The 26,292-nt window shown below is 36.6% G+C and overlaps 1 protein-coding gene across 1 annotated transcript in view; it reads right to left on the bottom strand.

The window, feature by feature from the left end:
* Positions 1 to 26,292, bottom strand: part of LOC150081197 (uncharacterized) — a 502,723-nt gene that overhangs the window by 207,196 nt on the left and 269,235 nt on the right. The gene's annotated exons all lie outside the window — the stretch shown is intronic.

Genomic DNA, 26,292 nt, shown 5'->3' with positions numbered 1-26,292 from the left:
TTTGCAACATATTTTCACCTATATTCTTGTAGGTTGGATCCTTGTTGTTCCCTAAGAAGTTCTCACAACAGACCTGAAACTAATCCATAACTCTAATTCATAGTTTCCTCAAAATCTCAGTTCCCTCTTTGGTCTGAAAATTTGAGACTCAACAAAAATACCTTGCTTTAGCTTCTCTTAGGTGGTCAATGGGAATCAAGTACAAAGGTAGTTGAAGCAGGGGCCTTCCTGAGGTAAAGCTTTCACAAACTGTTTCATTCAAACCCAGTTTGATATGCAAGAGTGGAAGGATGGCAGTTTTGGGGTTTAAGAACAATGTTCTTTGATCTATACAAAAAACTGCCCCTCTTTGGCCAGACCCTGAAATCCCAGTGCTTACTCCTTGCCACCATGGGAATTGCAAATGGCACAGCCTTCTTTTTACCATTTTTTCACAATCTCAATGCTTCAAGACAAGTTCAACAAATTAACACATAATTTTGGTCACAGAGTTTCACTCCAAAATAAGCACAATGCACATTTTTTATAAATTCCCTAATGTGGTCCTTTAGCAAATGTCTTTGCTCGAGGACCACATAACTTCCACAAATATAACAAAATAAGTTCAGATTGCTCAAACACCTACATGAAGACATTTTTACTCACTTTTCAGCAGAAATCTAATACAATAACCTCAAAAATAAACCAAGCTTATACTGATAAACACTGCTACATGGAATTCAAGGCCAAGAAACAAATGACTGAAGGCAGTGTTGCCAATGCATGAAGATTTAGTTTACAAATTCCCAGCATTTACTCCTAACTCAACATATTCAATAATAACTCATGAAACTGACTTAAGTGAATTGTGATAGAGGGAAAAAACAAAACAAATAACATCTCAGAAATCAGCGTAAAAAACTGAGTTAAAAACAGATAGTAGTTTACAAACAACAAAAACCATGTAGAGGGGTGACATAATCAATGATAACTGTTCTACCTGATATGTCTAACTGCTATGCAGAACACTATCTTTGCGCTTGTTAAAATATCCCCCTGGTATGTTAAAAACCACAAAATGAGCATCCTGAGAAAAACTCATAAGCTTTACACACGCTCTACAAGTCCAAACTAACTGCAAGGTTCTCATCATAAACTTCTCCCTATCGTTTTAGCAAAATTATAAACACTTTCAAATTCAGCCTCCTTGCAACTTAAGAAGAAAATTATTTTTCTCTTTAAATGGATTAAAAATACATATTTTAGAAATATTTGAAAATATACAAAACCGACTGTAAAAACCAGTCTCCTTTAGCTTTCAAAATGATGAAAAATTAATTTATTACTGTTTTAATAAGTTCTGCACATGATTAATGTTATAAAAAAAAACTTAAAAACCAATTTATCAAAATCACAACTCAACTTTTTGAAATGTAAAAACTTCAAAATATCAATATTAAAGAAGAATTTATGCAAATGAGAACTGAATTATAACCTTGACTTATAAAGGTTAGTTATATTGGAAGCCTACTAAGATAAAATGAGAGATTTTAATACAGGCCACACAGCATATGATTGGGGGGAGGGAATTCAAAGAAAATATTTAAATTTTTTTTCAACTTCATAAGATGAATATGTTTTCTAAGAGTGATTCAAATGACAAGTAACCCATTTTCAGTTTTATTTCAATTGCTAGTATAAACATAATTACTGTTTATAATAAATATAAAGAATTATAATAATCACTGAAAGCATCCCCCTTCCCAAATCCAACATAAAACTCTTCTAACCATGTATGATATGACTTCAGTGTTTGATCAATTATCTTTTAAATTTGTGATTCCATATTGGCTTTTAAATCTTCCAACATTTTTGAGGGTTTAAAGTATATTAGTCCTTTTACATAACCTGAAAATAAAAATCTGGAGAAGTTAAATCTAGGGGACTGTGGCAGCCAAGGAATTTTGGTGCTAAGACAATCACCAAAAATTGTCCAACTCTCACCACTTCAACTGGAAGTGTAATAAATTGCACCACCCTGCAGAACTCAGCATTAACATTCATTCACTTCCAGTTATGAAATTAACTATGAGATTCTGACACGTCTCCATCAACAACACTAAGTAAAGCATCCCTCCTACATGGCAATGTGAAATGGTGCACCACATGCCAAATTTTTTTTTTTTTTTACTACAAAAGGGACATTCATGTGAAGATTGGTCAATTTTCACCTATTTATTATTTCACTTACTTATTCTACTATTTTGGCTACTCACATAACCACTTAGTTTCTTATGTTCACTGACCTAACACTGACCAAAATGAGATTGGTCAACAAACATTAAACTATAGACAATAACTATCATTTTGTTATAAGGCTTTCATAAATTAACAAGGAAGCCTTCCATGCCCTTTCTTCACTGGTCTCACTGAAATACGCAGCAAATCTTAAACTGTATTTATTTGGAATATAAGAACTGGGATAAATGCCCCAAATATTTGCTTGGGTATTTGTACTTGACTGGGATTTTAAATAATATTAAATTAGAAATACTGTGCAGGTGATAAAATAATGTTATGCACATAAACAAAATACTACTTGCAAATGACTGAAGGCTCAACACAAAACACTGTATGACAACTGGGGGTAACCAAGTAGCACCACTATTGCAGTAAGAACTGTATTCCATTAAGTTACCAACAATAAATTAACACTTACAATTTTGGCTGCATGCATTCTGAATCACCCTGCAGGCCATTTTATGTTATTATAATTTTAATTTTACCTGATATAAATCAGGTAATGAATTATTACTTATTAGCACTATTTAAATTCAACAGGTGGTTAAACAATCATTTCTGTTGTTCAATTAAACGACATAAGTAAACTCATTTTCAGTACAGCCCATAATAAAATAAAATGCACTTATAGGTAATCATAGTAAAATGGCCAAAAGGCTCACATCTGGTGAGTATGGGCTTGGCACACCCAGGGTCCTAAGCGGGATATGATTCATTCTCTCTCTCTCTCTCTCTCTCTCTCTCTCTCTCTCTCTCTCTCTCTCTCTCTCTCTCACAGCATAAGCCTCAGGCTTCCTTGCACCATACAGCTAATAATAAAAGCATAAAACTTTATTTAGTGTCCAAATTTCAAGAAACAGAGCATAATTATAAATGATCTGTAATGGTTTCAAAATAAATAAATAAATAAATAAAATAAGGAAATAAGTAATATAATGAGTAACCAACAAAAAAAACTTTTTTCCTCTATATACTCAATGAACTCTAATAGATAATCTGGCTTTCATCCAGATAACACTCAAACAACCAACCTTTATCAAAAACTTTCCAGTTGAACAGATACTATTTTTGACTTTTTCAAGATTTGCTTGTAGTATGAAATGCAGTTCCTGAATGGAAGGAATAATCATGGAGGTTTAAAGCCAAGGTTGTTTCAAGATTTAAATAAGTCTCATCTCTACTAGAAAAAACCTTGCCATTTCATTAACTGAAAATTCATAGTATTCACTAACTTAAAAACATTAAATAAGGAATTACAAGTATTAGGTAGACATAGCCAGGACTTATATATAAATTGATATTCTCTGTAATAAATCATACTTATTTTAGTTATATTAAATCCCTTAATAGCAATTTACAAGTGACGTAGCCTTTCCTTTGGATCGTGAAAAGGGAGTAAATACTGTTCAAATAAAACTTAAGAATAAAAGAAAACTCTTGTTCTTTAATTACACTTTTTATTACAAAATCAAAAAACACTAAAATATACTAAACCAAGTAACATACACATAACATAAAATTGCTGTTGCAAACAAAATTTTTACACCTCTAATAATAATAATGGATCTTTTCATGTCAAACTAATTTTAAGTATATATGTCATAAGTTTAAACTCAAACTAAGAAAGAAAACATACACCTTTTCTCTAATGGGGATGTCTTTTACCATTTAAGTTTTTAATGGAATTTATACAGTTCCATATTTAATGTATATGGTGAAGTTCTTTTAACTAAATGATATCTACACTTTATTTTTATTAAGCAACTGGTGAAAATTCAATTCCAAACAGGTATAGAGTGGAGAATGAAAGAAGTATTCTGTAGTTAAACTATGAAGTGAATCATCCAGTCAAACAAAATTTAAAAGTGGTCTTCTCTTCTCTGACCATCCTTGAAGCCTCTCAAAGTCATCCATGCTGTCTTTGTCAGTCATTAAAGAAAATTAGAATTTACAGTGGTCCCAGTACAAATCTTGGAGGGACCCCCACTTCCAACATTAGCCAAAATTGAGGAGTGACCATTAAATCACATTCCCTCTGCCTCCTATTCTAAAACTGCCCTGGGATCTTACCCCTTTGTATAACCTCCCATGCAGGATTGAGTCCAATTCTTTCTAAAATTCAAATAAACAGTGACAAAAACATTTCTGACATCCAATTCATATAAAAACAGCTAACCAGATTGGTTAAACATGATTTTCCCCTTTATGAAATCTGCTGTTCTGACCAAAATTCTAATACTGTCTAAATATCTTTGTATTGCATTGCTGATCACTGCTTCCATTACTGAAATTGGACATTGAATGGTCTGTAGTTATCCATTTTGCTCTTAGAATCATCTTTATATATTGTCAACATCTCTCCAATTCAAAGATAATTCTCGAAGTCTAGCAAAGCTTTATAATTAATTAATCTTAATGGTTCAATGCATTCTCTCACCAACTCTCTCAAAATTACTGGGTACATATCATCAACTACAGGATGTTTGCTTGCCTTTAGAGTAAAAGTTTTTCTAGTAAATAATATACTGTAATTTCAATAATGCTAACATCATGTTTGCTCAGCTTCACTAACACAAAAACTAATATTAAAAGTTCTTTCTGTAAAGAATGATGCAAAGTATCTGTTCAACTAACTAGCAATATCACCTAGGTTATCTAAGATTTTTCTAAACCAATTACACAAGGCAAATGCAGGTATACCTTGTTTAATGACAGGGTTTGGGTCTAAACAATGAGTGTTTAACTAAAATGTCATTAAGCAAATAACATTTTTCATAAACTGATGTTGTGATAAATAAATACATTCCTTGAAAAAAAAAAAAAAAAAAAAAAATGAGTAACAAATTTCAACTACATGTAAGTAGACTTACTGCTAACTAGCAATAATAGTTTAGCTATAAAACAGCATAATAATAAAAATAAATGAGGGCTGAAACTCCATGGCTCCTGGTTTACCTAACGTGGAACCATAAGCTTGCAATGATAAAAAGGTTGGCAGGGTGGTTAATGACAGTAATCAAGGTATGCTACTGCAACATGATCTAGAAAAATTAGGCAAGTGGGCTGAGAAATGGCAGCTGAAGTTCAACATTGACAAATGCAGGGTACTGTACACGAGTAATAGTAATCCCAAATTAATGTATCCACTGTTTTGGTACAGTCAGATGTGAAGTTCTTTGAGCAATACTGATAAGCTGCCAGAATAGCTCATGGGGTTTTGTCAATGATATTCAGAAACTTTGGATAAGGAGATTATTACCTCATTATACAAGCCAATGGTTAGGCTGCATCTGGAGTACTGCATACAGGTCCGGGGACCTTATTTTAGGAAGATCTGCTGGAATGGATGCAGAGAAGAGCAATGAAATTGGTGAAGAGATCAAAAGGGTGGTCTTACCAAGAAAGGCAAATGGAGTATCTAGAGACTAGACATTTGCAAGATGATCTGATTGAGGTGTTTAAGGCACTGAATGGATTGAGCAAGCTCAATGCTGATGGCATTCTTCCTCTTGCTTGGATTACACGAGTAGACATAAATACAAATTGAGAAAGATGGTTGTAGGACAGATGTGCAGCAGAGGTTTGCCTTCAGCCAGCATCTGATCGATTTGGAATAATCAATAATAATTAATAGCAAGTAATGATCAAATTTTCACAGATCTAAATTTGTTCCAACAATCAATTACCTGTTGTTGTGGAAGTGGGTAGTTTGAATAAATTCAAGAAAGAACTAGACAAATTATTGGAGGGAATGGGCAGGTGATATGGGTTGTGCTTTTTTTTTTTTTTTTTTTGCTGATACTTCACAAGCTTGCTTTCTTGCATCACACACCACTACTAACACTAATCTTCTATAATCACAGAAGTAAGAAAAATTGCAGAATAAAAAAGGATAGACATTTTGCTGTTGTAGGTGTGCTGATGACTGAGGTCTCTGAAACTTGAATACAGTTAGTACCTGACTTATGTAAATTTTTTTGATACAATCATAAAGACACTTATTGTATAATTTAAGAGTGAAGTGAAATGAAGGAACAATAAGTTTTTATTTTCGTTCCCATACAAACTGTTGAATAATAACCTGTGGTGCAACTATAATCTAGATAATAACTACAGTTAACATTTCATTTTCTGCTTTAAAAATGCTGAAGAAATATTCGACAAAGTGGTTGAGACAGGTGAACTATGTCGAAGTGCTTCAGAGAAATCCCTACAACATTCAAGCCACGTGGAGTGTGGCCCATCAGCTATTTCTTCAAACAATTACACTCGAGCCCTTCGTCTCTACATCCGTTCCTTCCTTTCTTTCTGGATTGTAGAGTCAGTTCAGTTTTCTTTACAGATAGTTATTGTATGTAACTACTTTTCTTCATTCTTCTAAGGATATTATGTGGTTTTTGTAATTTTGGCATATGAGGGATATAGTAGCAGTATTTTATAAGTCATTCCAGAGTTACATAAAAATCGATGTATGTAAGAAGTCCTGGAACATATCTCTTACTTTTGTCGGGGACAGACTGTACTCTTCTTCTCTTTGTATAATAGCTGGTTAGAGTTTTTTTTTCTTATATCCCTGTTTTTCTCAGAAACTCTTTGCATGTTTTCATATTTCTCAAAGATGACTATTGCATTTTCTACATTGATAAAAAGGCTTTTACATGTCCTTTGTTGCTAATAATTGACTGCATTACAGTGACAGCATTTCTTCAACCCTGTCTTGCATTTTTCAATAGTCAAATTGTCACCATGTCATTTGAGTAGATCTATCATATCAGCCTCCTCAACATTATCCATGCCTTCCTCTTTTTGTAATCTCCACTATGCTTCTTTGTTCACTGGAAGGACTATACAAAAGGCCCAATGCATCTTGAATTTGAATATACTGAAAATGATCTGAAGTATATCGCTTTACTTCTCTATTTCTTCAAAATGCTAATACTATTACAGCTAGCATATGCTGAAAAATAGCACACAAATCCATGATTTTGAATCTCTTCCAACCAATTCAATACCCTAAAATCTGACTCCCTGTCTCTATTTAAAATGACAAAAACAATCAGCAACTGCTCACACTGAATATGAAAGGAACCCATTGAATTTACCACAATGAGCTACCAAAATACAAGTTTAACAAGATAAATTTTTTTTTTTTTTTTTTTATGACAGCCAATTCTCGAAAATGATCAGTGTCAAAAAGTTAATATGTAACTTTGGGATTGGCAAAAAAATCTCATTAGACTTGTCTTTGATAGACAAATTCGAAGAACTGCATATTTTTGCCCTTGATATTAGAGTGAATGTATTCTTGATCATTTTATAATTTTTAAAGAGAAGTGGGCATGTTTTAGGGTGTTGGACTTGGTTGAAAAAAGCTCCAAAATTAATTGATCTGCAACTTATTTCAAAGTTTTAATAGTAGTAGTAGCATCCTGAAAAAATAAAGAAAGGTATGTATTCAAATAATTTGAAACATGTTTCTTTGTATATCATGATTTGACTCTTCCAATCCAAGTTTTCTCCAAGCTATAATGACATTTGATATCTTAAATTCCATTCATGACAATTTGACTCATTTTCAGAGAGAATATTAAAACAAAATCAATCAAACAAACACAACAAGAAAAAAAGCTTTCACATTACAATCTATTTGTTAAATGATACTTCAGTTTGGCAGGAATTGTGAGAATGATTATTTTTACCCATCTTGGAGTACTACTATTAAGTGGTGTGCTTATTAATATTTCTGCCTTGGAAAAACATGGAAATTATTTTAATAAGTTGTCATTATAACAGAGGGATATCACAAACCAAATAATGTTAAATAGAGTGTTGTTAAACAAATTTATATTTTAAACCACAGCACATGTATTATGTACACATTATATTCTATTCTATTCCATTCTTACATTACCTCAAACCGAAACATCTCGATATGCAATAATCAGCAAAGTAGAAGAGAAAGTACAAGGTCTGCTGGGGGGTAAATAAAGGGATAATCTTTATTCCCATCATGGCATGATTCCAGGGATTTACACATTAACAACACACTCCAAGTGCTGATGTTGAATAAAAAGGTATGGAGTCATAGCAAAGTAATAGGAAACTACCAAAAAGAGGGAGCTAAAAATTCAGACATATTCAACTAAAAAATTCTTGCAGAAAGTATTACCATAAGCAAGTGCATGGAATGCACAGAATTTGCCAATGGGTAGTTGATTGTTGGTACTAACTACCACCCAATGTTCTGGAAGTTGATAACTTAAATAAATTCAAGGAATAACTAGACAAACTATTGGAGGGAATGAATAGGTGAAATGGACGGTAACGTGTGGTGGGTTTTTTTTTTTTTTTTTTTTTTTTTTTGGCTGATGCTGTATAGGCTTGCTTTCTTGCATCATTTGCCACTGCTAATGGTATGAAGCTACATATGGTAATGTTTTCTGCATGGAACGTATGAAGAAAATGAAAACACTGACTCTCACATGCTTGTATGCTGCTGCTAGGAGTACAAATGACAACTCTGCTGATGAATTCAAAGTACCAATTAAATTAACTAATGCCAATACACTAGGAACATGGTGTCACTTTGATATACTGGATACAGAAATTTTAATATAGTAAATATGATGATATTTTTTTTAACTAAAAAGTAGAACAATTCAAAAATAACAGACAAATTACCAATATATTATTGAATCATTTTGAAGCGAAATGAGGGGAAAGTTTTACTACAGACTAAACAATGTTGATCTAGCAAATTTGCACATCATACTCTTCAACATGCAGAGTAATGACCTCAGTATATGGATATGAGGAATAATTGACTGAAGAGCTACTGATTTTTATGATTTTTATACTTGATTTTGATTTTTGATTCTGATTTTGATGCAAGAAAGGAAGTAAATGAAAATGATGCAAGAAAGGAAGCTTATAACAGCACCAGCCAAAAAAAAAAAAAAAAATCTCCCATTTCACTTATACATTCCCTCCAATGGTTTTTCTAGTTCTTTGAATTTATTTAAACTATCAACTTCCACAATAACAGATGAAATTTAGTTACAGCAGTCAACAACCCACTGGTTAATGGCAAACTTCTTCCACCCTTCCTCAATTTGAATTTATGCCCCCCTCATGTGTGGTCTGAGCAAGAATCCCATCTGCACTGAGCTTGCACAACCTATTCAAAGCCTTAAACACCTCAATCAGATCACCTAGGTGCCTACCTAGGTGATCTGATTGATACCTAGTCTCCAGATGCTGCAATCTGCAGAACAAGCCTTTCTTAGTAAGAGCATCCATTTGTTCCACTCACCAATCTCATTGCCCTTCTCGGTCCTCATTCCAGCAGCTCCATGTCCTTCCTAAAATGAGGCCTCCAGACCTATATGCAGTACTCAAGATATGGCCTGACGACTGCCTTATACAATGGGATAATCACCACCTTATCTCTGCTGGCAAAATTGCTGTATATCATTGACAAAACCTCATGAGCCATCTTGGCAGCCTATTTGTACTGCACAGAGAACTTCATATCTGATTGCACAATTACCCCAGATCTTTTTCATTTTCCACTATCCTGAGTGTAGTAGCACACAGTTGGTACGTTACACTGCAGTTACTGCTACCCATATGCAGTACTTTTGCATTTATCAATGTTCAACTTCAATTGCCATTTCTCAGTCCATCTGCCTAACTTTTCTAGATTCTGTTGTAGCAGCATACTGTCATTAATCATCCTGCCAACCTTTGTGTCATCTGCAAATTGGACATTAAGCCATATGCCTTCATCAATATCACTAAGAAATATAAAAACAACAATGGGCCCAACATTGAACCCCAGGGGACTCCACAAATAATACTAGACCATAAAAAGCAATGCCCATTGATTACCACTCTCTATCTTCTCCCACTCAACCATCCCTTTATCCATAGCAGCAACTTGCTCTTAATGCCACACTGTTCCAATTTTGTACAGCAGTCATTCATATGTGCAACTGTATCAAAAGCTTTCCTGAAATCCAAGGATATGATATCAAAATTATACTTTGCATCCATTTCTCTGCGAACATATCATAGCATCCAATCAAACTGGTCAAACAAGGTTTCCCCTTAACAAACCCATGCTGTTTCTTACATATAATTTAGTCTTGTCTAGATGATCCTACATAACTTCTTTTACCAGTGACTTCATTGTGCTAATTAACAGGAGACTGTTCTTACTTGGACGGGATACACTTAAATAGACATGAAACCCATCACTGTTGGGGAAACTCATGGAACAAGAAAAACATGGGTTGTGTGAGCATTATTACTATGAATAAAAAAAAGCACATGTACACTAATGCTAGTAAATAAATTGATGATTTGAAGTTGAAGTACTGGTTAAATCATCAAATCTGAATGACTGAGGAGAAATTATTTAGGAGAAAATCACTGTATCCATTCGAGACACTGATTTTCTCCAAAGTTGAAGAGTTGGTTCATTTGCTTCTATGAATAAAACTTGAACAGATGTCTGGAATGGTCCAAGGACTATCTGTAAGGCACAATGATGAATTGGGTTAAGGCACACAAGGCACTCCTAGCATAATTATATATACAATCGCACCGTAGTCCAGTCGAAATCTAATTAGTGCATGGTAAAAGTGAAGTGGTTATGTATCTACTGATACCTCATGTCATAGCTGATATTACTTTAAGGATATTAATCTTTTTTTTTCCCTCTGGAAGATAGTTTGTACCTTCATTATGTGATTCCGAAAGTTGACCTTACTGTCTAGAGCAGGGGTGGCGAACCTGTGGCACAAACACAAATTTTTTGGGGGCACACACAGAATTCAGAGCATCCCAAAAAACTTCAAAACAACAGGAATCCACTTTGAGTCATGACCCGCACTGCCCATTCTCTCTGTCAGGCATGTAATGACGTCACACCATTCAGTAAATAGCTGTATTCGTGCAGTAATTTGTTTGAAGTTGGAGTGGCGAGAAGTACTAACGAAATTGGGAAAAAAATTGTCTTGAATATCATCTTCCGAGGAGCCTGTGAGGATATATTTTTTTAAATATTTAGCCAATTTTGGCATGCACCCTTAAAAATGTTTGCCATCCCTGGTATAGAGTAAGACTAAGATTAACTGCCTGAGGGGACATAAATTCAAATTGAGGAAAGAGTTGTAGAATAGACGTGTGGAAATTTGCCTTTAGTCAGCGGATGATTGATTGCTAGAACGAACTTCCATCTGTCATAGAAGTTCACAGCTTAAATAAATTCAAGGCAGAACTAGACAAAGATTTGAAGGGAATGGATGGATAAAATGGGAAGGGTTTTTTTTTTTTTTTTTTGCCTGATGCTGTATAAGCTTGCTTTCTTGCATCACATATGCCTCTACTAATGCTACTCACATCCTAGTGGTAATCATCTCTCAGTCATAATTCAGGTTAATGATGTAATGCTTTTTTTTTTTTTTTTTTTTTTCACAAAACTGTACTACAATAGTTTCTGTTTGAAGAGATAATAGCCATTCTGTGATATCTGCTACTCACTTTTATTAATTGATACTAGGGTCCATCAGGGTATAAATATGTTTCAACAGCTGCAGAAATGTCTTTTGTCATTTGGTTTATTCTGATGGCAAAAAGTGTAGCACCAAGAACAGAGCCCTGTGGAATTCCTTCTTCTTGGATGAAAGATTGGGAGAATGGATTTTGATAATGAACCTGAAAGGTGAGTTTGTAGGAAGCTCTGTATCAGAAGTGGCAAATGTCCTCATAGGCCAAATATGTGTAAATTTCAAAGAACACCAAAACACGAAGTTTTGGTGTTCCTCAAGGGTATATTAAAAGGTATGTTACGATATCCAAGAGTCATTTGTGTCAAATACCTTCATCAAGGAACGAGGCTGTGTAAAAGGATACACTCCTTTGGGATTATTAAGGATCAAACATATGGCCTGATAACATAACACTGAGCATGCTGAATATCAAAACGTACAGAAGACAATACCTATACAATTATTGTCAAATTACAAGAAATTATCATTGTCGATATATCTAAAAACCACTTGCACCTTCTTGCCAAATCTTGCTCTTCCCACCATCAAATATTCTGCAATATTCATAGGAGACTTTAACAGCCACCATGAACAGTGGAATTATGTTAATAGTGACAAAAAATGACATTACTTTCCTCTGATGGTCCGAAGAGAATAAATTACATGGTGTTTTTTTTTTTTTAATGCCAAAGACAGGAGAACATTCAGAGAAACTGTCTGGGAAAGACATTACAACCCAGCCTCTATTTTATGAGCTGTGACAATAAAGGACAGCCCATATATTGTACGCTAAATAAAAATAAATAAATGAGATAACTACCATTAGCACCATGTGCATCGCAAACCGAGACATTTAAGGAATCTTGTAACTCCAACAACGTAAATGGGAGATATGGTGTGAATGATTTGTTCTAAAGTTTATATTGTATTTCTCATCTACTGCTTTAGCATTCTGAAAGACTTTAATATGCACTCACTGCAAATACTTGGGAGAATCTTTCTGCAAGGGCATTTACAATTTCTTTGGGAGATGATATGTCCTGTAAATCCAAACAGATGATAAGAGAAACCAATGGCAATTTCCTGTTGAGTTTTTTTTAATTATTTTCCAAATCAGTCAGTATCAGTATCTTTGATGCAAACTTAATCCAAGAATCTTTTCCTGCTTGTCTTCTTACGTGATATGCGTGGGTACTAAGTCTCTTGTAGGTGATAAGGTTATTAGTTGTTGGATATTTGCAGAACAAGTTCCATGTCCTCCCCCCTGTATTGTTGCAATGTGTATTCCATCAGAATCTCAAGGATTGTCAGTAATGAACACTTTTCAAGAAAAGGGTGAACAGAAAGTGGACATGGAAGAGTCCAAATGGATTAACAACTAATGAAATCGACTTCATCCTCACTAACAGAAGATATATTGTGAATGATGTTAACGTCCTGAATAAGGTAAATGTTGAAGTGATCACAGAATGGTAAGATGTACACTTGATATAGATGTAGGAAAGGAAAGGAAAGGAAAAAACTGACTCAAGCAAATAATACAAAGGTCTTTAAGATAAAAGAGGAGAAAAAGCAGTATGTACTGGAACTTAACAAGTTTGAGCTTCTGCAGACTGCTCAGGACCAAGATATCGACGACGAATATTACAACTTTCAGAAAGTGATAAAGCCCAAGAAACCTATAGGGAAAAAGAAATCCAAAGAAAAAAAATTAGTCAAGAAACACTTGTTATGATGAACCGAAGGCGAAAAATGAAGAGCAAGATAAACACTGACAAGGAAAAAAATTGAGTATACTGAGTTATGCAAAGCCATTAGAAAGAGATTGAGAGAGGACATAAGATTTAACACAAGAAAAGTAGAACCAGCATTAAGGGAAAACAAAGGATTTAAATCAGCAGTAATACAGAAAGACAAATGGCAGAAGACTACTATAGAGAATTATACAAGGAGTGAGGGAATGATGCCAGCAGTGGGGCAGATGGATTGCAACTTATCAACACATACAACATACCCGATATTCTTCCTGATGAGGTAGGACATGCATTGAAGAAATTGAAGAATCAGAAAGCCCCAGGGGAAGATTAAGTTACTGTAGAGTTGTTAAAATTGGGAGGAAGAGACATAACACAAAAACTGGCAAGGCTCTTCACAAAGTGCATCAGAAAAGGTCTGATGCCTAAGCAGTGGAATAATGCAATAATAGTTTTTCTGCATAAGAAAGGAGATATATCAGAAATTGGAAATTATAGACCAATTAGCTTGTTATCCCACATCTAGAAGTTTTTCACAAGGGTCATTACTAACAGATTAGAAAGAATATTTGATGAGAATCAACTGAAAGAGCAAGCTGGCTTTAGGACAGGATTCTCAACTATGGATCACCTTCACATAATATCACAGTTAATGGAGAAAGCAAATGAATATAAAACACCATTATGCCTGGCATTTGTCTCCATACAGCATAAGGCAATGTTTCGGGCACTGCAAAGACAAGGCATAGATACCCCACATATTATGATTTTTAAGAAAATATATGAGAATGCTACCTCCTTTATTAGACTAGACAAAGACAGTAGGAAATTTAAAATCGAGAAAGGAGTTCGACAAGGAGACACAATATCTTCGAAGCTGTTTACTGCTGCCCTTGAAGCTTTCAGAAGATTAGACTGGTCGCAGAAAGGAGTCAATGTGAACGGAGAGTATCTAAACCATTTACGATTCGCAGATGACATTGTGGTCATAAGCCACGATCCCAAAGAATTAGAGGAAAATCTTAATCAGTTATGCACGGTTAGTAAGGATTTTGGACTAAAGATGAATATGGCTAAAACAAAACTAAAACATAATAATGAACAAGTATACAACAGAAAGGGAAATAATGATTGAAGGAGCAGTAATTGAAAAGGTGGAGTTATATACTTATCAGGGACAAGTTATTAGCTGTAATAATGATAAATGGCTGGAAGTCAAGAGAAGAATAAATTTTGGATGCATAGCACTCAGGAAATATAGTCACATACTGAAGAGTAATATCCCAGTTTGTCTGAAATGTAAAATAATTAACCAATGTATACTCCCCACCATGACTTATGGAAGTGAAACTTGGGCACTCACCAAAAGAATGGAAGAGAAGCTGAGAACTACACAGCAAAGAATGGAAAGAATTATATTGGAAATCAGACTGTTAGATAAGAAGAGAAACACGTGGATTAGGCGGCAAACTCAAGTAAAGGACATTCTTATCAAAACTAAACAACTAAAATGGTCTTGGGCAGGATACATAGCTCGAAGACATGACAGATGGACTAAGAAAATAACAGAATGGTATCCAAGAGGAGCTAGAAGAAAACCTGGAAGACAAAGGTGGAGATGGATAGATGAAATTCATGAGTTGGTGGGTAGTAAATGGAGGGCCAGTGCTCAAAACAGAAGGATCTGGAAAGTTGCTGGAGAGGCCTTCATCCTGCAGTGGATTGAAAATGGCTGATGATGATGATTCCATCAGGGAAGAGTTATGCATTGCAAAGTTGGGCTGTAGCTAGTATTTGTTGTGTTATTATAACAGTTTATTCCAGTATGCATTGGAAAATTTCCATTTTGTTTTGACTTTCAGTTTCTGAAGTGGTTGTTATTTGGATTCAAGAGACTATTGAGTAGTGATCGCCGTTGTAGAGGTCAACAATCACTGACCAATTAATGGTTGGAAGTAATACCAGCGAATAGATGGAAAGATAGATGGCAGATCTGCACAAAAGTGAACTTATGTAGAAAGACCAGTGTTAAGTATAGTAAGGTTGTGGTTATCAATTACTGTTTTGAGTAGCGGGGTTTTTATCATCTAAAATGGAGTCATATCTCCATGAAGTAGATATTTTTTATATACGGCAAATAAACAACAAGAATACACCCAGCTCCTTGACATAATGTGGCCTCAACAATAACTGCCCTCAATACACACTACTCACTTTCCTACAGTCAGTACCTGACAGAGTAGAGGCAGGAAGATTATACATTAGTTGAACCAAACACCTCCTAAAGAGTCACCAACAGGTTAAGTCTGGCAGACTATCTAGCAGCTAGACTGCAAACACTGTTTTAGAGCTGTACCCTTAAAATGTAAGGAAGAACTTTGTTCTGGCAATTAAACATGTGTTCCATTACTTCAAGCCTCCGGCACCTCCGTAGCAAGGTGGGAAGGAGCAGCAGTGCGCAGCACATGCTTCTTGATTAGACCGGGGTTCGAGCCCGTCACCACCAAATACGGAGGATGCGGAAAGGTCAAGGAATGATCACCGCATATCCCGGAGCAATATGGCCTTAGTTGCTAATGCTCCTAAAAAAAAAACCAACAAAACAAACCAACTTCAAGCCTCCAATAAGCAAACAGGTGGTAATGCACCAGTTGAAGAGTCAACTACCACCTCTCTGTTACCAGGTGCTGCCTGGTAACAGAGAGGGGTGGCATTCGTATGTGTGGTGTCCATGCTACACCTGACTCATGCTTACATTGGTTTGCAACTGAATGGTCACATCTCATATACCAGGTGCCATATTTCAGGATTAGAAAATAGTGGTTATACCCAGGGTTATTAACAGTCCCACCATTGTGAATGTGCAAGCAGAGGAATTGAATGTTACAAAACAACTGGCCTTCACCAAAATTCAGCCCACTTTGGCATTAGCATTCTTAGAAACATAAGATGCAAGAAAACAAGCTTATACAGCATTGTCCAAAAAAAAAAAAAAAAACCTTCCCATTTCACCCAGCCACCCACTCCAAAAGTTTGTCTAGTTCAGCCTTGAATGTATTTAAGCCATCAACTTCCATAACAATAGATGGAAGTTTGTTCCAGCAATCAACCACCTACTAGCTAAAGACAGATTTCTGCACATCCATTCTACAATTTTCTTTCCTCAATTTGAATCTATGTCCTCGCAAGTGCACAATCTGGGTAAAAGGAAGAATCACATCAGCATTAAGCTTGCTCAAACCATTCAGGGCTTTATACACCTCAACCAGAACAACTCGCAGGTGCCTAGTCTGCAAATGCTATAATTTGCAGAACTTGAGCCTTTCTTGGTAAGAGCAACCCTTTGTTCCACTCACCAATCTCACTGCCCTTGTCTGTACTCATTCCAGCACTTCTACCTCTTTCCTAAAATGAGGCCTCCAGACCTGTACGCAATACTCAAAGTGTGGCCTAACCATTGCCTTATACAAGGTGTCTCAAAAATACTGGTACAAACGTTTAGGGGAGGTAGGTAACATATAAAGGAATATGAATTGCATAGGAACCCATAACCGGAAAAGTCACCGTAAGTCAGTACATGGTGCTGTTCATCAGTTCACGAGAGGGAAAATTTCTGGTTTACTCATTCAAGCAGTAGTCGCTGCACGAAGAGCATGCATCAATATACGAACTGTGAGCTGGCAGATATGCACCTAGTGTATGAATTAGCAGAGGGCAATGGACGAACCGCTGTATGAATTTATGGAGAACACTTCCCAGATAGACATGTACCAAACAACCATTTGTTTGTGTGCGTGTGCATCAAAATTTGTTGATTATGGGTCATTTAGGGGTAACAGGAGTAGTGCGGGCAGATCACTTTCGACACGAACTCCTGCCAGGGAAGAAAGTGTGTTGAATGCCGTCCAGAATAATCCTACTACCAGCACATGAGCCGCTGCCTCTGCCTTAGGAGTGTCTCGTTGCAGTGTACAGCGTGTCTGGCATGACGATTCCTTACACTCCTTTCATCTCGAAAAGGTTCAGTTACTGCTCCCCCAAGATCATTCTACACGTGTGGCTTTTGCGCAGTGGTTTCTCCAAGAAAGTGTTCAAGATCTGAATTTTCCAGCCTATGTTTTGTTCACGGATGAGCCTTATTTCACTCGGGAAGACTTATTCAATCAGCACAATGCTCATTGTGTGGGGGTCACGACAACCCACACGGTGCGCACCCCCATGCGGCACAACATCGCTTCGCAATAAATGTGTGGGCGGGTATGGTTGGAGACTGCTTAGTCGGCCCATACCTGTTACCATCTCGCAAGTTCTTGAACAAGTTCTACCAGGGTTACTTGACAATGTTCCAGCAAATGTGAGATGCAACATTTGGTTTCAACATGACGAGGCGCCTGTCCATTATGGAAGGTGTGTTTGTGACCATTTGAATAGGCGTTTTGGGCATCGATGGATTGGCTGTGGTGGACCTGTTGCCTGGCCCCCACGCTCACCTGATTTATCGAGTCTTGATTTCTTTTTGTGGAGGCCCTCAAATCTATCATGTATGAATCGCCTGTGGAGATTTTGAGCAATCTTTGTGGTAAGAAAGTTAAGTGCTGATGGTACTTCTCCACTTCTTCTCAAAACCTGCACTCCAGAACTTACTCCTGTTCTTTTCTTATTCCAAAGGTATTTTCCATTCCACTTGCAAATTTGCTCACGTCCTGCCAGTTCTTAAAAAAACGGATAATAAAACCCTTCCATTGCACTTGCTTCTACTCCTTCTAAAGTAATGGAGAAAGCAATTAACTGCCAACTCTTAACCTATCTACAAACCTTCCATATGATCAACGATTACCAGTATGGATTCCATCAGTGTTGATCCACTGGTGATATCTAGCATATGTTACCATCTATGAAAAAATTCAATGGAAAAATTCGGTGAAACTCAAGCAGGTGTTGTTGACACCTCAAAGGCTTTTGATCGTGTTTGGCATAAAGCTCTTCTAAATAAGCTTCCATCTTATGGTTTGCCAACTGTTTTTTGTAATTGAGTATCCAGTTTTCTATCTGACCGCTCACTGCAGGTGATGGCAGATGGCTCTATCTCCTAACTGCTACACTAATGCTGATGTTCCCCAAAGTTTAGTTCTTTCTCTTACTCTTTTCCTCTTGTATATTCATGACCTTGCATCGACTGGAAATCCTATCCATAGTTTTGCTGATGATAGCGCTCTCTCTCTCTCTCTCATTGTTCCCAAATCTGTAGTGGTGCCCCTAAAACCTCTCTCAGGCTTTTAGATTCCATTCAAAAGAGGACAGTTAGGTTAATTAATGACTCATCTCTATCAGAGTCTCTCCGCTCTGTCTCATAGATGTTCTGTTTCTCTGCATGCCTTTTCTATAGGTACTTCCATGTACACTGTTCTTCTAAATTGGCTTCTATAATTCCTGCTCTCTCTCTCTCTCTCTCTCTCTCTCTCTCTCTCTCTCTCTCCAAAGCAGTCTGAACATGTGTCCAACTCCAAACTTACAGAACCAACTTGAGAAAGGATGGTTGTAGGACAGCTGCGTGGAAGTTTGCCTTCTGCCAGCAGGTGTTTGATTGTTGGAACAGGCTTCTGCCTGTTGTTGGGGATTTTGAATAAATTCAAGGAAGAACTAGACAAATTCTTGGAGTGTATAAATGGGAGAAGTTTGTAGTGGTGTTTTTTTTTTGGCTTATGCTATAGAAGCTTACTTTCTTACATCATTTGCTGCTACTACTACTACTACACCTTCATTGTCTTCATAAGCTACTAAAATTATACAGTAATTTTAATTTTTTGCAATAGGCGCAACCCTAAAGCAGTGTACTTCTTTCATTTTTTTACGTGTGTTAATTTAATTTCTGCAGCACAGTGCATAAAAGTTATTTTAAAAAATTGTTTCCACAGGTACCCAACCCAATGCAGGGTTGATGCTCGTGGTATTCTCCTCCTCCTATAAGTATCAATACCCAACATGCCTTTTAATTTCTCCAAGCTATTGTCTTCAACTTTCCTTGTAGGCAATTTATTCTAATGATTAACCAATCAATCACTCTAAGGAAAGCTCCCTACAAATACAATAGATAACTTGCCTTACCCCTCCTAGTTTGAATTTATTTCTTCTTGCTTCTACCAATGCTTAATACTGTGTTTCTATCTAATGTCAAAGTTTGACTTCTACACTACACAGACGAATAGCCAAGCTTCTGTGTCAGTTGGCAATACCACAACCAACAATCAATGGAGACCTGAATTGTTGAAAACTGTCTCCAGATCAAAGCTTTAGCATCCAATCTCTTCTACCATGCAGTATGAGTCATCTTTCAAGGTTGTGAAGCATCAATGAAATCAAATATTCTTTTCATTTCTCAAAGGTATGCCTCTAAAACAGTTCTTACAGTCTAGCCAATAGACTTAACCTACTGGTAGCTCTCTAAGAGGAATCTGGATCAGGCAGTGTATAATTGCACTGCCCCTATTTGAGTAGATGTAACTGGAGTAAGTCACAAGTAGTGTGTATGTTGAGCGAGTTGCAAGGGCCAACGTTACATCAAGGAAATTGGTATATTCTTTTATCATGAATAGTAAAGCTAACTGAAAAAAGTTAACTGCAAAAAAATTTTCAAATCTTCCCAATTCATCACACATACACACACTTCAAATATGTCCATTTCTAGCTAATCTGCCAGGTATCACTTACTTTTTCTGGAAGACTGCAAGACTTAATTACTGGTTGCCTCAACCACTACTCATTTGCCCTACTAAGTATTTACTCTAATTTGTTTAACTTTAATGATGGTACTCATGGATATGTCCATAGTGGTATTATTTTTCAAAGGATTTTTCTTATCTACAATCTCCTCTCTTTGATTCCTGTGGTTTTGCCTAACAGGCAGTTACTAAGTAAGGCACACTAATTTATAATAAAAAAAAAAAAACTTAAATATTTGGCTCCTGCACTTCTTATATGAACTACAAGTTGTCTCTACAGTAGGAGTGCAAAAATAACATTTTTCTTGACAAAAAAATCAAGCCAAAAAGTGTACTGTAGCACGTGGCAACCCACCAGTGAGTCACCCTACCCACAGAACTAGACAGCAGTGATCCACTGCTGTCTAGTTCTGTGGGTTGCCCTCAGTATGAATATATTAAATGAGAAGTGAAGTACCCCATAATATACTCAGTTAGATCCAAGTCCTTCGCTAAGTCACACTTTCTGATCAGGGACTGTGACATTTTAGAAAAGGTTTCTGAGATGTAATCCAAATTACACTACTCTTCTCACCAAATTCATCATCCAATTCATTGCATGGCAGTGGAAAATAGAGGTATACTACGATAAACTACAGCTTTTCAATCCACAGACTTTTTAAACTTTGGTATGCCACCATAAAAATTAGCAGTGGTCATAATGGTTTGTGGGCTCCTCAATATTTGAGGTACAGCAGGCTCTTATTATAACGTGGTTCGCTTTACGCTTATTCGCCATAATGCTGTTCTTCTATTATAACCCCTATCTGACTATAACACAGTCACAAATCACTATAACGGTCTATTGCAGAACGCATTTTTGGCATATTTAACGAAATCGTTTCAGTTGATGGAGTCGATAGCTTGAAAATGAATAGCAAAACAGCATTAAAATGTTTCCCACGCTGACTCGAGAAATTTTCTCATACGCTAATTTAATTGCAGTACAGTGACTTGTTACGTAATTTCAAGATGAAATTTTTTTATTTTAAAAAATCATGAATTATATTGCTTGTAATATTAATGTTATGTGCATTTATCCGAAATCTAGTGACGTAACAGACAGTTTAGCATTAGTAGGGGCACATCATGCAAGAAAGCAAAGCTTATGCAGCATCAGCAAGAAGGAAGAGAGGGGGGGGGGAAAAAACCCTCTCATTTCACCCCTCCATTCGTTCCAAATACTTGTCTAGACCAGCCTTAAATTTATTTAGGCTACCAACTTCCACAACAAAGGATGGAAGTCTGTTCCACCAACCAACCACCCGCTGGCTAAAGGCAAACTTCAGCACATCTATCCTACATCTGTCTTTTCTCAATTTGAATTTATGCCCTCTCAGGCGATTATTCTGAGCAAGAGGAAGAATCCCATCAGCAATGACCATGCTCAAACTATTCAAGGCTTTATACACCTCAATCAGATCACCTCGCAAGTGCCTAGTCTCCAGACACTGTAAATTGCAAAACTTAAGCCTTTCTTCGTAAGACCAACCCTTTGTTACATTCCCTAATCTTGTTGCCCTTATCTGTACTCGTCCCAACAGCTCTACATCCTTCTTAAAATGGGGCCACCAGACCTTACAGTATTCAAGGTGTGGCCTGACCATTGCCTTATACAAGGGGATAATCACCTCCTTATCCCTCCTAGAAAAATTCCTGTATATCATTGACAAAACCCCATGAGCTACTCTTGCAGACTGTCTGCACTGCTCATAAAGCTTCATATCTGCCTGCACAATTATGCCCAGGTCTTTTTCGTTCTCTACCACTGTCGGTGTAGTACCACAGAGTTGATACGTTACTCTGGGGAGACTGCTCCCACATGTAGTACTTTACATTTGTCAATGTTAAACTTCATTTGCCACCTCTCACCCTATCTGCTCAACTTTTCTAGATCCTATTGCAGCAGCGTACTGGCATTATTGTCCTTAACAACTTTGCCAACCTTCGTATCATCTGAAAACTTTGACATTAAGCTTGATATACCATCATCAATATTATTTATAAATACAGAAAACAATAATGGGCCCAACACTGAACCCTGAGGGACTCCACGATGAGCAGTGACCATTTATTACCACTCTGTCTTCTCCCACTCAACAATCCCTTTATCCATAGCAGCAATTTACTTCCAATGCCAACACTGCTCCAATTTGTTCAGCAGTCTTCCATGTGCAACCGTATCAAAAGCCTTTCTAAGATCCAAATATATGATATCAAAGTTATTCCCTGCATCCAGTTCCTTTGTGACCACATCATAGTATCCCATCAAACTGGTGAGCAAAGACTTTCCCTTAACAAAACCATGCTGTGTCCGGGCTATAACTGAAGTCTTGTCTAGATGATCCCGCAGTGCTTCTTTTACCAGTGCCTCCATTAATTTTCCTGGAACAGAAGTTAAACTAACAGGTCTATAATTATTTGTGTAGCCGTTTGATCCTCCTTTGTGAACTGAGGTCATATCTGCACATCTCCAGTCCATGGGTACCTTCCTTGAGTCCAAAGAAGCTCTCATAATTAAGGCTAGGGGTTTGCTTACTTCCTTTGCTGCCTCCTTTAATATAACTGGATAGATCACATCCACCCCGGGTACTTTTTTTTATGTTTATCTTCAATAATTTCTCCTCCACTTTCCCCTCAGTTATTACAAAATCATCTAGCTCACTGCCAGAGTTCAATTCACTTCTGGCATTCCCCTTCCTGAATAACTTCTCATGTGTGAATGTAGATGCAAAATATTGATTTAGTTTGTTGGCTACCTGAGCAGAATCATCAACAGTTGAACCATCGATATCAAGTGGCCCAATCTGATTCATCCCCTTCCTTCTAGAGTTTACATAAGTGAAGAACTTCTTGCTGTTTTTCTTTGCATCCCTTGCCAAAGATTTCTCGTAATCTGCCTTCGCCTGCCTAACCTCCTTTGTAACTTGGTTGCATATCAACTTGTATCTATCATAGGCTTCTGTGTCATGTGTTAATTTGTAAGTATCCCATGCATTTTTCTTCTCTGCCATATGCCTCATTAGTTCATCTGACATGACATCCATTTTGGCCTAAACCTTGAACAATATTTCTTAGTTGGTATGTAAAGCCTAGTAGCTTCCAAGATAAGCTTTGAATGCTTCCCATTTTGAGTTTGCTGTTGATAACATCGTCAGTTGGTCCAACCGTATAGAATTTAAATACTGTCTCAGACCACCATAGTCGCCTTTACGAAAGCAAAAACCCTTCGCTTTACCCCTGATGGCAGTTACCTCTTTGAGTAAATCCCACTTCACAACACTGTGATCAATGCCACCTAGTGGTTCCTTTTTTTGCACGATGTTTACTTGAACATCGTGCATAATGGACAGTTTACTCAAACATTGTATCATAATTAATGCAACCAATGCATTTACATTTTCGAAGACGTAATAATGGTGGATAAGAATGAAAAATCAATTGGATGCAGTACAAAGACTACAAATGTAAGAAAAAGACTGAATTTGAAAATTAAATTAGAAGTTTTGAAGCAAATTGATTCTGGTCAATGACAAGCAGATGTGGGCCATAATTTAGGAATGGCAAGTTTAACTGTAAGAACAATTATAAAAAAATAAATTTTAGCAGCGGGAAAGACAGCTGTTCCACTGCAAGCAACTAGGGCTAGGCTGGATATTAGGATTGAAATGGAGAGACTAACTAATTTTATCAAAGATAATATCCAATGCAGAATCCAGTTAACTCACCTAAAAAAATGCAGAACCATTCAAAACTAATAAGGGCTGGTTGAATAGATTTAAAATCCAGGGAGAAGACTCAAATGCAGATCAAGGAGCCAAAACTTTCAAAAAAGAACTTGTTAAAATTATTGAAGAGGGGTATTATGTGTTATACTTCTTAACAAGTTTTTAACATAAATGAAGCAGGACATTTTTTTGGAAACTAATGCCTAAAAGAAGTTTCATATTGAAAGAAGAAAAAAACATGCCAGGTTTCAAAGCAGCAAAGGATCGGTTGACTTTATTGTTGGGTGTGGTTACGCAGCAGAGATTTAAAATTAAAACCCCTTTTAGTTTACCAGGAAGAGGGCCAAAGTGCAACCCAAAATTGACACATTTTTCATGATTAAATTTATCAATTAAATTATATCAATGAAAATCAATTTAGATCAATTGAATTCATGATTTTAATTGGAATTAAGTTTAATTTTGATACGTAAGTAGTTACCACATAATCATATAATTATAATATCCCATAAGGTAACATAATTATGTTACCTTATGGGAATGTGGTGCTCACTTAGTGCAGATTCACTTAGCTATGTTTTTCCGGGACGAATTATCAGCATTAAACGAGGTCACCTGTAATAGCAAAAAGCACACTAACAACAACCAAAAAAAACCAACCCTCTACAGTTGACCTACAACTATCACAGCAGATATGAAGTGCCCACAACTTTGGCCTATTCTCAAATGACTGTAGATGACTAAGACAAGTTGTGGCCACTTTGGTTCTGCTGTGATACTATGCAAAACTGCAAACCTGGGTACCACCAACAATACCAGACTTCATCTATCTTGAACTAATACAATATCCACACAAACATAGCAGAATGAGTCTACGCACACCTTACAAACCCCTAGCAAACTGCAAAATTTACAGAATTTGTACAATAACTTTAAATATCACACACACACACACACACACACACACACACACACACACACACACACTCAAAAAAATGTATATACTTTTACAGCCCAAAAATAAATATTTTTCTTTTTTAGCTGTAACCAATTAAAAATTAGGCTGAAACAAGACTAAACAAATATAGTGACCTAGTTATTACAAACTTCACATCATAAATTAATACATATAAGTTGACAGGGGATAAGAAAGTCATAAAGTAACTCGCAGATAATATTCAATACCAAAATACATATATATAGTGTTATAACGGCAGTGGGATATAGGTTGAGTTACATTCTGTATTGGAATTTTATTGAACTTGAATAGAAATCATGGCTCATACTAGAGAAGCAAAGCAAAAGGCTCAAACTAGTGGAAATGCTGTGGCTCAGAGGAGGGGCGCAGTTGTCCTCTGAATCACAGTCCATTGAAATACACTGCTTGTTTGATGTTTGTGGAGCAATTAGGAACAGGACATGATATTGCCAAGGGGAATGTCTTTGTGTGTGTGTGTGCGCGCGCGATGTAAGGAGTGAAAGGAAATCAGGCACCAACTCAGCATTGTTATGAGCTTATATGAGAGCTTGAAGGACAGGGTGGATAGCCTCTAAGGATTTAAATTGAGGGGCACATCAAGCTCTCAGCTGCCCACATCAATGCCAGAGCTTGCACTTGAATATCACGCAACACAGCAGAAACACCCAAGGCAAAATGCCCCGGTTCCAAAGGAACTAGTTGTTGTAGATGACTATTATCAGGGAAACAGGGAACATATTGTGCAAAAAGGATAGATGGAACAGGAATAGGATATGTCTGCCAGGGGCAAAAGTTGATGATGTTGTAGGGCAGATATCATCCTTTAAGGGCACAAAGGGTGATATTGTTGTACACATTGGCACTATTGATATTAAGAGTAGGAGACCGGCAGAATTACTTAACAAGCACATGGAAAATGCTGAAAAAAAAAAAAAAGCCGAGAGTTAGGGGTCGAATTTGAAAGTGTCTGCAATTCTGCCTAGACATGATAGGAGGGAGTATATAATGAGAGCCTTGTCGATCAATTCTGCCCTGGAGAGACTGTGCAAGGTTCAAGGGGTAGAATTTTTCTCAGCCTGGTCTGTGCTTGTTAAGAGGAGAGACTGCTTCTACAGGGATGGGATACACTTAAATAGAAAGAGTGCAAGAATATTTGCTGATGCTATTGAGGCAGAGTTAAGTGGGTCGGAAAACTGCTAGCTTGGGGGGAGATACATGGACTAATAGATTAACAGTAGC

Source organism: Mastigoproctus giganteus, chromosome 8, assembly GCF_048544385.1.
Source record: "Mastigoproctus giganteus isolate SK-2022 chromosome 8, ASM4854438v1, whole genome shotgun sequence".
NCBI classification, from domain to species: Eukaryota; Metazoa; Arthropoda; class Arachnida; order Uropygi; family Thelyphonidae; genus Mastigoproctus; species Mastigoproctus giganteus.
The sequence above is the reverse complement of the archived record's forward strand: the minus strand, read 5'-3'. Positions and strand labels throughout refer to the sequence as shown.